The following is an 8,829-nucleotide window of genomic DNA, read 5'->3' as shown; positions in this document are numbered from 1 at the left end:
GAATTGAAAAGGAAAGCCGCAATACAGACACATTTCACGGAGCACAGCCTTCTGACGAGGTGCAAACGGGTTGAATGGAAACCACTGGTGTTTTCGATGAAACAAAAACATCCTAATACGCCGAGGCAACAGTTTTCCTCTCAAATCAACATTTCGTAATACAGAAATGGCCTGTCGGCATTTTGAAAGAGCAACCCCACACAAAAGCCTCCTTGTGAATCTCCCTCTTGGCAAACCAAAGCTTTTTTTTGCCAAAATGGACCTTTTCCCCCACTGGCAATGTGGCTTTTGCTGGAATTGTGTTTTCTGATGTAAACGCTGCTGACGGACGCGCCTCTTTGCGAGCGTACACGCCACGTGAGTGGGAAAGAGCTGCCTCCGAACACAACGTCTCCTCTGCACATGGCTTGTAAGTAAAACTTAAAGGAACCCTCCTACTCACGCTGGCCCCAGCACATGGAAATGATCTAGGCTGTTGGCATATCGGTTTACACCCTGGGGAAATCAAGCAGGTGGTGACGCAGTGGAGCAGCACTTTCAAGCCGTCGTATTCCACTTTATTACCAGCGACGGCTTTGCTGCTCAGCCGGCGGAGTCTGAAGAAAGGCAATGAATGGCTGATGATATATTCCCCCTCCCCCCCGCTCCCCTTTTCTCTTCCGGAGCTCTGACACCTAACCCTGGTGACCTCAAGAATTTGTGAAATGGCACCTGGGTTGCACCACATTCCAAACGGCGTGGCCTGGAACCGAGATACCTTGACCGGGGGGAGGTGGGGCTGAAAAGCCCCCTTTTTGCCTTCTTTTGCCTTAGGAATCATCCTCGGAGGAAATACACTTGCCAGAGAGACACTAGACACTACTTTGAAAAGCTGGAAAATTGTGGTGAGAACAAAAAAAAGTCAAAAAGTCAATTAGGAAAAAAAAAAAAAAGAAGAAGCAGCAGCAAGATTTAGACCAAAACCAAATGCCCCCTCCTCCAAATCTTTGTCCACTTAGGCTGTGTCTACACTGCAGAAATGGCACTGTCAGAGCTATATTGGCAAACCTTGTAGAGTAGACAGCCTACACAGTGGAAGAGGGCTTTTCTGGGGACCAGCACTTCCCCAAGAGACAGCATATAAATAAATGGAAGCATTTTTCCATTGGTAGAGTTGCATCTACATCCCAGGCGAGGACCACACTGCGTAGCTGGAGTTGACACACCTTAAGCTGAGCTTTGGCCCCATCTCCACAGTGGGAGGTCGATGGGAGAAACATTCCTGTCGACTTCCCTTTGTCCTCACGAGGAGTAGGAGTACTGGAGCTGATGGGGGCGCCCTAGGCATTTGATTTAGCGGGTCTTCACTAGACCTGCTAAATCGAATGCCTGAAGATTGACCACCGCAGTGTTGATCTTCCCACAAGCGGAGACGTGGCCTTAGGCACAGCTATCAGGAGTGTGGCTTTTTCACACCTCTGATGGCTGTTGTTGTGTCAAACTAACTTTTAGATGCCTACCCAAAAGAAGTCACTATGGGTATGTCTACACTACCCTGCTAGTTCGAACTAGCGGGGTAATGTAGGCATACCGCACTTGCAAATGAAGCCCGGGATTTGAATTTCCCGGGCTTCATTTGCATAAGCGGGGAGCCGCCATTTTTAAATCCCCGCTGGTCTGAACCCCGTGCAGCGCGGCTACACGGGGCACGAAGTAGGTAGTTTGGACTAGGCTTCCTATTCCGAACTACCGGTACACCTCGTGTACAATGACCCCTCAGCTGAGGTAGTTAAACTGCTACACAAAGGTTGTGTAGAGCTATGGGGTAAAGTGGCCTGAGGGGTTGTCTACCCCAGAACTGGCACAATGGCATGTCTGTGGCATTGTGCCTGTGATGTGGGAGCGCCGTTGTGTTAACTCTTCCCATATCGTTTTTCCACTGAGGGAGTTAATCCATCTCTCTGAGAGGTGGCCATGTCTACACTGGGTGTTAGGCCAGACTAACTATGGCACACAGGAAGTGACATTTTTCACAGCTCTGCGCAACATAGCAGGCTGAGCTAATATCTAAAAGTAGCCCAGGCCTAAGCAGTCATGTCCAAGCAAGGCAGTTAACCTAGTTAGCCTAATTCATGACTCTTTCCAATGAGACTGAAGGAATGGAGGAAAATATTGACCATATTGTAATGCCATCGTATCAATACGCCGGACATGGTCAACCCAAGCACTGGGTTCAATTGTGGGTACTTTACCTCAAAAATGCTCTATTACATTTAGAAATGAGTTCAGGGACAAGCAACAAGCAAGATGAGGGGCTGGAAAAATTCTGTCTGAGGAGATAGATATTGAAAGGACTGGGTTCTGCTAGAAAGAGGACAAATAAGAAAGGGCATTCTTCCGCATGACCCTAGCATGAATGGTCTCATCAGGAATTTTGGCCAGCACTGGCAACAGAAGTACCTCACCGTAAGGGCAGCTGTTTTGGTGCGGCGTCCAGACCACTCAGAAATCTCTGGAGAAAGTTCTGTTCTCAAGAGCTTTCCAGCTCTGATGTGGTCACTGCAGGAGTTGGAATTGCTTCAGCTTGGGACTGATTCACCAGCGTTTATCCGAGTGCTTATCTGAAGCAAAACCAGACGCAGCACGCTTTGACATCTTCCCGACAGCCCTTCTTGCTAGACATACTCACAAACATTCCCATTTCCTGAAAATGCCCGGAGGGGTGCAAACCCGACTCAGAAACATTCTCTAGAGTGTGAGCACAGGCAGCTGGTGACGGCCTCCCCCCCAGTGGCCAGGAATGACTCAGTGCCGACATGACGCGTGAATCCAGATGCAGGAGAAAACTGCTGTGACTCACTGAAGAACATAGTGAGGTCTCCTTGTCAGCCGTTAAAATGGAGGTCTTAGGTTCCCCTCCCCACTCGCACTACAAGGCGTGGGTCTGAGGTGGTGTTCCTGGCAGCAGGGAAAGCAAGCAGCATTTTCACCTGATTAAACCCCCCACTCGCTGATGAGTTGGAAACTAGTGAGGTCCACAGGTCCCTTAAGGTCCATAAAGGGCAACACTGGCCTGATAACGACCTAGACAAAAATGGCATGAAGGTTGAGAGTCCCTATTCAGGGCAATCCTTACCCATATGCAAAATATGCAGCCCTGTAGGGAACCCGAAAATTTGGGGCACCGCTGGGTCTTAATATCCACTGATTACCAGAGCGCCCACAGCTAGGTTTGTGTTCCTCCTGGTGGTGCACATTCGCACATGCCTCGGTGCACATAACACATTTATTCCACACATGGATGGAAAAGATTAGAGGGAACATTTCCACACTGCCCCTTGTGTTTGTGGCTGTCAGCTACATTCAGCTCTTATGATTCCTGGCCTAAGAACTAAGAGTCACTTATAAGTCTAGTAACCACAGAAGAAGCGTTAGCCTTGCAGGCCACCATAGTGGCTGGGCCAGGTAGCAAAATGTTTGAAAAGCACTGAGAAATAGAAGGCCAGGTTGTCACTTAGTTCTCCAGGAATATTTTGAGCCTGGGATTGGTAGTATAAATACAGAACTACAAGAGGTAAGATTAAGGGCGGGGCTACACTAAAGGGGGAGGCCAAATTAAGATATGCAACTCAAGATACGTTAATTACGCAGAGGGGTTGACATACTTTAATTCGAGTTTCTGCGTGGTCTCCACAATGGGAGGCTGACAGGAACAAATGTGCTCATTGGCTTTCCTTACTCCTCGAGAGGAGCAGGAGTACCGGTGCCGATGGGGGTGCCCTCTGAGTTTGATTTAGCGGGTCTTTACTAGACCTGCTGAATCAAACTCTACAAGATCGATCGCGTCAGTGTCGATTTTCCCCGTAGTGAAGATATGACCTAAGTCTCCAGATGCACTCGCTTACAGACATGCCTCCTCTGATTGTTTTCTGAGGCTGTTTCCCTCAGTTTGTTTTTGCTTATCACCAGTGACATTAATAGCGCAGAGGCAGTGGAAGGCCTGGCTCCAGTTTATGGGTGTAGGGGAGGGACTACCACACTGTCTGAGAGCAATAAATCTTTCCTCCAGGAGCAGAAGAAAGGAATTCATTTGGTGAGATATGTCAGCAGAGAACTGCCTTCCCTGAATCTGCAATGCAGCCCGCGCCTCCAGTCCTTTCCCCTTTTTCTACTTCTGTTTTTCCAAAGCTGAGCGGGCTCCCTGAGGGAGCAATTCACCAGACATTTATAGAAAGAGTAATGTGGAGCCAAACCTGGTGGAATGCGGCTGGGACATGTGACATGGGAACAGATGTTTTCTAATCATTCCTGAGTAGTTCCTGGTCACTAGCCAGTTGTGTTAGGCCTCCCAGACAAGAGTGGGGTGGCTTTGAGCTGTACCGAGATGCTAGCTAATCCAGACATCTGTTCAGGCAAACAGTGAGGTGACTTGACACCTTGGTTGACATGCTGGGACTTGAACCAGGGACCTCCAGAGCGAAATGCAAGAGCTGAAAACCCGCTTTCGTGGGGGCGCAAGAGACTCGCACCCTCTGTGGCTCAGGCGTGTGGGGTCCTGTGTCAGATGCATCGCAGGGCTCCATGGGCCCGCTCAGGATGAGATGCTGAGTGGAGCTGAGGTCCCATGTGAGTTGGAGCAGAGGGCAACTCTCAGTCCGGCAGTGCCCCCAGAGGGGCATTTGAGGGGCAGGTCTGTGCTGACCCTGGCTCTGAGCAATGGGCTGCCCCATGGGCTCCTGCTGCAACCACTGCCCAAGTCAGCTCTGAGCGTGTGTGGACCCATATGTCCTGCTGTCTGGGGCAATGAGAAGTGTTTGAAGACCGCTATCATGTCCTACCGTTGTCCCATATTCCAAGCTAAGCTCCCCCATCCTTTGCTCCCATGCCTTGCGTTCCACCCCTTGGATCAACCTTGTCATTCACCTCTGGACCCTTTCCAGGTCCTCTCCATCCCTCCTAGACACTGGTGACCCAAACTGGACCCAGGCCTAACCAGGATCGAGCAGCGTGGTACCGTCCCCTCCCGAGACTTGCAGGCTACGCCTCGGTTAATGGGACCTAAACGTGCATTCGCTTTTTCTGCAACGGCATCGCAGTGCTGACTCACGTTGAGGTCAGGATCCACCGCAACTCCCAGATCCTCCTCGGCAGTGCTGCTGCCAAGCCGTTTGTCCTGCCACTCTGTGCGTCTTTGGGTTTTCTTCCGTAACGTAGCACCTTAATTCTGTCTTAGTTAAACTTCATTTCCTCGTCCGTAGCCCAGTTCTCCAGTTCATCAAGTTTCCTTTGGATTGTGGCTTTGTCCTCCGAAGTGTTGGGAACCTCTCCTGTGCTTTGTGTCCTCTGCCAACTTGGGCTATGTCTACACTATACTTCTTTTTCGGAAAAAAGGACACAAATTACACTCCAAAATTTGTGTACCTTTTTCCGACTCTTTTTTCGGAAGAGACTTTTCTGATATTTTGCCCATCTACACTGGGCCAAATTTTGGAAAAACCTCCTCTTTTGGAAGAGCCCTTCTTCCTCGTGAAACGAGGTTTACAGGGCTTCCTAAAGAGTCTGTCTGCTTTTCCAAAAATTTTTTTTGGAAGAGCAGATGCATTCCCTGGACGCAGCGGAGTTTTTCCAGGATACCGGAAGTATCCCAGAAAAACTCTGTAGTGTAGACATAGCGTTGGTCCGTACACTGCTCCCTGTTCCTATGCCGAGGTCATTAAGAAGGATGCATCAGTGTCAAAGATCTTGGAGTATGATGCTCCATAGGGCAAGTTCTCCCCGTGGCCACCTTCCAACTAGCCAAATGACACTGATGCCGTGTTAATTTGATGAATCAGCATCGGCGGAAAAAATTTCCCATCTTCCCTGCAGATTATTCCACCACTTATCATAGAATCATAGAATCATAGAACTGGAAGAGACCTCAGAAGGTCATCAAGTCCAGCCCCCTGCCCTAGGCAGGACCAATCCCAACTAAATCAACCCGGCCAGGGCTTTGTCAAGCTGAGACTTAAACACCTCTAGGGATGGAGACTCCACTACTTTCCTAGGGAACCCATTCCAGTGCTTCACCACACTCCTAGGGAAATAGTTTTTCCTAATATCCAACCTGGACCTCTCCCACCACAACTTGAGACCATTGCTCCTTGTTCTGCCATCTGTCACTACTGAGAACAGCCTCTCTCCATCCTCTTGGGAATCTCCCTTCAGGAAGTTGAAGGCTGCTATCAAATCCCCCCTCACTCTTCACTTCTGCAGAGTAAACAGACCCAAGTCCCTCAGCCTCTCCTCATAAGTCATATGCTCCAGCCCCCTTACTGAAGTCACTGTTGTAGAACGCCAGCGCCACGCCTGAGCCACCCTGGAGCGGGCCACCTGGCAGGTGTATAGAAGTGGAGTGACATCACTTGACATGGGAGGCAAGACTCAGGTCTAGGGTACAAAGGTTCCATGCTAGTGGCGATGGAGACACGGGTGCATTCTTGATGGTGGGTGGGGAAGGCGTCAGCCCCCGTGTCAAGGCTCCGAGCTGGTTCACCCCAGTGCTCAACACTCCCGCCAAGTCTTACTCTGTATCCACTGAAGAGGATGCTCCTGGAACCTGAGCCAAAGTCCTCTGAAGTGAATGGGGCTTTCCACTGATTTCTATGGGCTCTGCGTAGGGTCTGTGTTGGCCACGCACTCCAGAACTGTTCAGTCATCTCAGCCCAACCACCATCTCCGGTGGGCAGGTGCCTCCTACAGACTGAACGGGCCACGGAGACCTGTTGGCTTGGTCCACTCTTCTTTGAAGTCACTGGTGAGACCGACTGGCGGAGTGCAGATATGTCTGTGTCCAGAAAGGCCACGCAGCTCAGACCTGTTCTGTGGCCAACCGGAGATCACACCTGGTGTCATGTGTGGGTTTTCCCCGCTGCCATGAGGCCCCACAACGGACCCATCCAGGGCCCACCCAGGAGGGCAGCAATTCATGGGGGACTCTGCCAAGATGTCCTATGAGCATGGTGCCAAAGAGCCCTGGTTTCCCACGCAGCTGGAGAGTGAACCGATACACACAAGCTATCATCAGAATGGCATTGCCAAAGGAGATCTGGGAACCGTCAGGTGCCTGGCGCTGACATGATTGTGTAGCAGCTGTCCCAGCCGTTGCCCGGCCCTGGAAAGAAGGGTCTCAAGAAACCATCCAGCTGGTGTCATCTCTGTTGCTCTCTGCAGAGCAGGAGCATCCGTGTCTCCGGGAGGGGGGACTCCCCTGGAGACCCTCATCCCAGCAGTGCAAATGGTGCCTCTGGGGAGGCTGGTGTAGACCCTGGAGGCATAGGGCAGCGAGGCTGCGGCGTTTACCTCCAGATCTGATCTATCGTGCACGTTGGGTCTCTTTGGGCTCATCTCTAGAACAGCATTTCCAGGGGCACTGTGATGGATACACCCTGTTACCTTTTCTATTCATTAGACAGGCAGTGCTCCACGGTTAGAGCAGGGCTCAGCGAGGGAGGCTGCTTGGTCCTATTCCTGGTTCCTCCGCTGGCTCATGATGGCTTTGATCCCGCAAAACGCTTAGGCAGGTGCTTAGTCTCACAGACGTGAGTTACGCCGCTGAGGCCAAGAGGGTTTTTATGTGATTCAAGTTAAGCACTTCGCCGGATCTGAGCTGGCGTGCTCCGTACCTCGGGTAACATGAGTATTCTGGGAGGACCGTCGACTTCTGAATCTAAAAGCACGAGTCTCTACTGCCCGAGCTAGAAACTCCATTCCCTCTATTAGCATAGTGGTGGCAGCGAATTCATCAGCTTCTCTGTGTGGCCCAGCTCCTAGAGGGGGACAGAGCCCTTACTGATTCACACCCCATAGATCCAAGGCAGTGACTTGTGTTGTAAGGCACATGGTAGGAACCTTGGTTTGAAGCCCCACAGAAGGAGCTCTCTTCTGTCACCTGCTGGCGAACTGGGCAAAAAGCTGGGTGGGGGGTCATAGGGAAGGGAGCTTTCTGCTGCCACCTATTGGAGCCCAAGAGGAATGACTGAATGGGCCAGCCCTCATTTGCATATCAGCTATGAGACATTTGGGGGACTTTTGCTTCATGTACGGTTAAGTTTTGAGGCTGGGGGCAATAAAGTTCTATTGTCCCTGTTGGGAAATGAAAGGACAGAAAATAGACAGCAAGTGTTCAGCGGGGTCACTGTGACCAATAGTGGAGTCAGGCACAGTTGGGTTGAGGAGCCACGATGAGGCTATGCTTTAAATATGGGGCAGAATTAAAATGGTGGTGTAGTATGGTAGATGTTTCTAAAAGTAGTCCTGGGAAACTTCAGAGATGGTGGGAAAGGAAAAAAGGATGAATTTGCAGAAGTTGAAAGTGCGGAGAGATATAACCTATCTGAAAGACTGGGGTGTAGCAAATTGACTGTTTGAGGAATCAAAGATGAAGTCACTTCAGCTGGATTGTGGTAAGTTCCAACAGACAAATTGACTGTTTGAGCCACTAGCAACTGCCAGAGGATTGAAGGTGGGACTATTGTTAAAATGCTCTAGGGTTTGTTAATTTATTAATTGCTGGCTTTCCCAAATGCATTCTGTTGTCCCCTTCTCCTTTTCCAGTTCTCTTTGGCTACACTGCAGGCTTTTTGCTCTTGTGCAAAACAGTCCTTGCACAAGAAGCCTGCAGTGTAGACGTTGCCTTTGACTATGTGCATGAGAGTGGGGGAAGTGTTGCCCATCAAGGGGGCTCAGAGTGGTGTATGTAGGTTCCCAGTTTTTGGGTGTGGGTTTAAGCAGCTGTAATTCCAGGTTTTCAGACGCAATCCCTAGAAACCTGAACCTAGAACTTCTTGCTGCTGACAAGATGTGGTGGAT

At 50.3% G+C, this 8,829-nt stretch overlaps 1 long non-coding RNA gene across 1 annotated transcript in view; it reads left to right on the top strand.

The window, feature by feature from the left end:
- The first annotated feature begins 7,083 nt into the window (after positions 1-7,083).
- Positions 7,084-8,829, top strand: part of LOC112544969 (uncharacterized) — a 54,079-nt gene continuing 52,333 nt past the window's right edge. Inside the window, exon 1 of the long non-coding RNA XR_012905531.1 lies at positions 7,084-8,423. This is a non-coding gene — a long non-coding RNA (uncharacterized LOC112544969). The remainder of the gene's footprint in view (positions 8,424-8,829) is intronic.

Source organism: Pelodiscus sinensis, chromosome 8 (genome assembly GCF_049634645.1).
Source record: "Pelodiscus sinensis isolate JC-2024 chromosome 8, ASM4963464v1, whole genome shotgun sequence".
In the NCBI taxonomy this organism is placed as follows: Eukaryota; Metazoa; Chordata; order Testudines; family Trionychidae; genus Pelodiscus; species Pelodiscus sinensis.
Note: the sequence above shows the minus strand (reverse complement) of the source record. Positions and strands in the feature narration are given on the sequence as shown.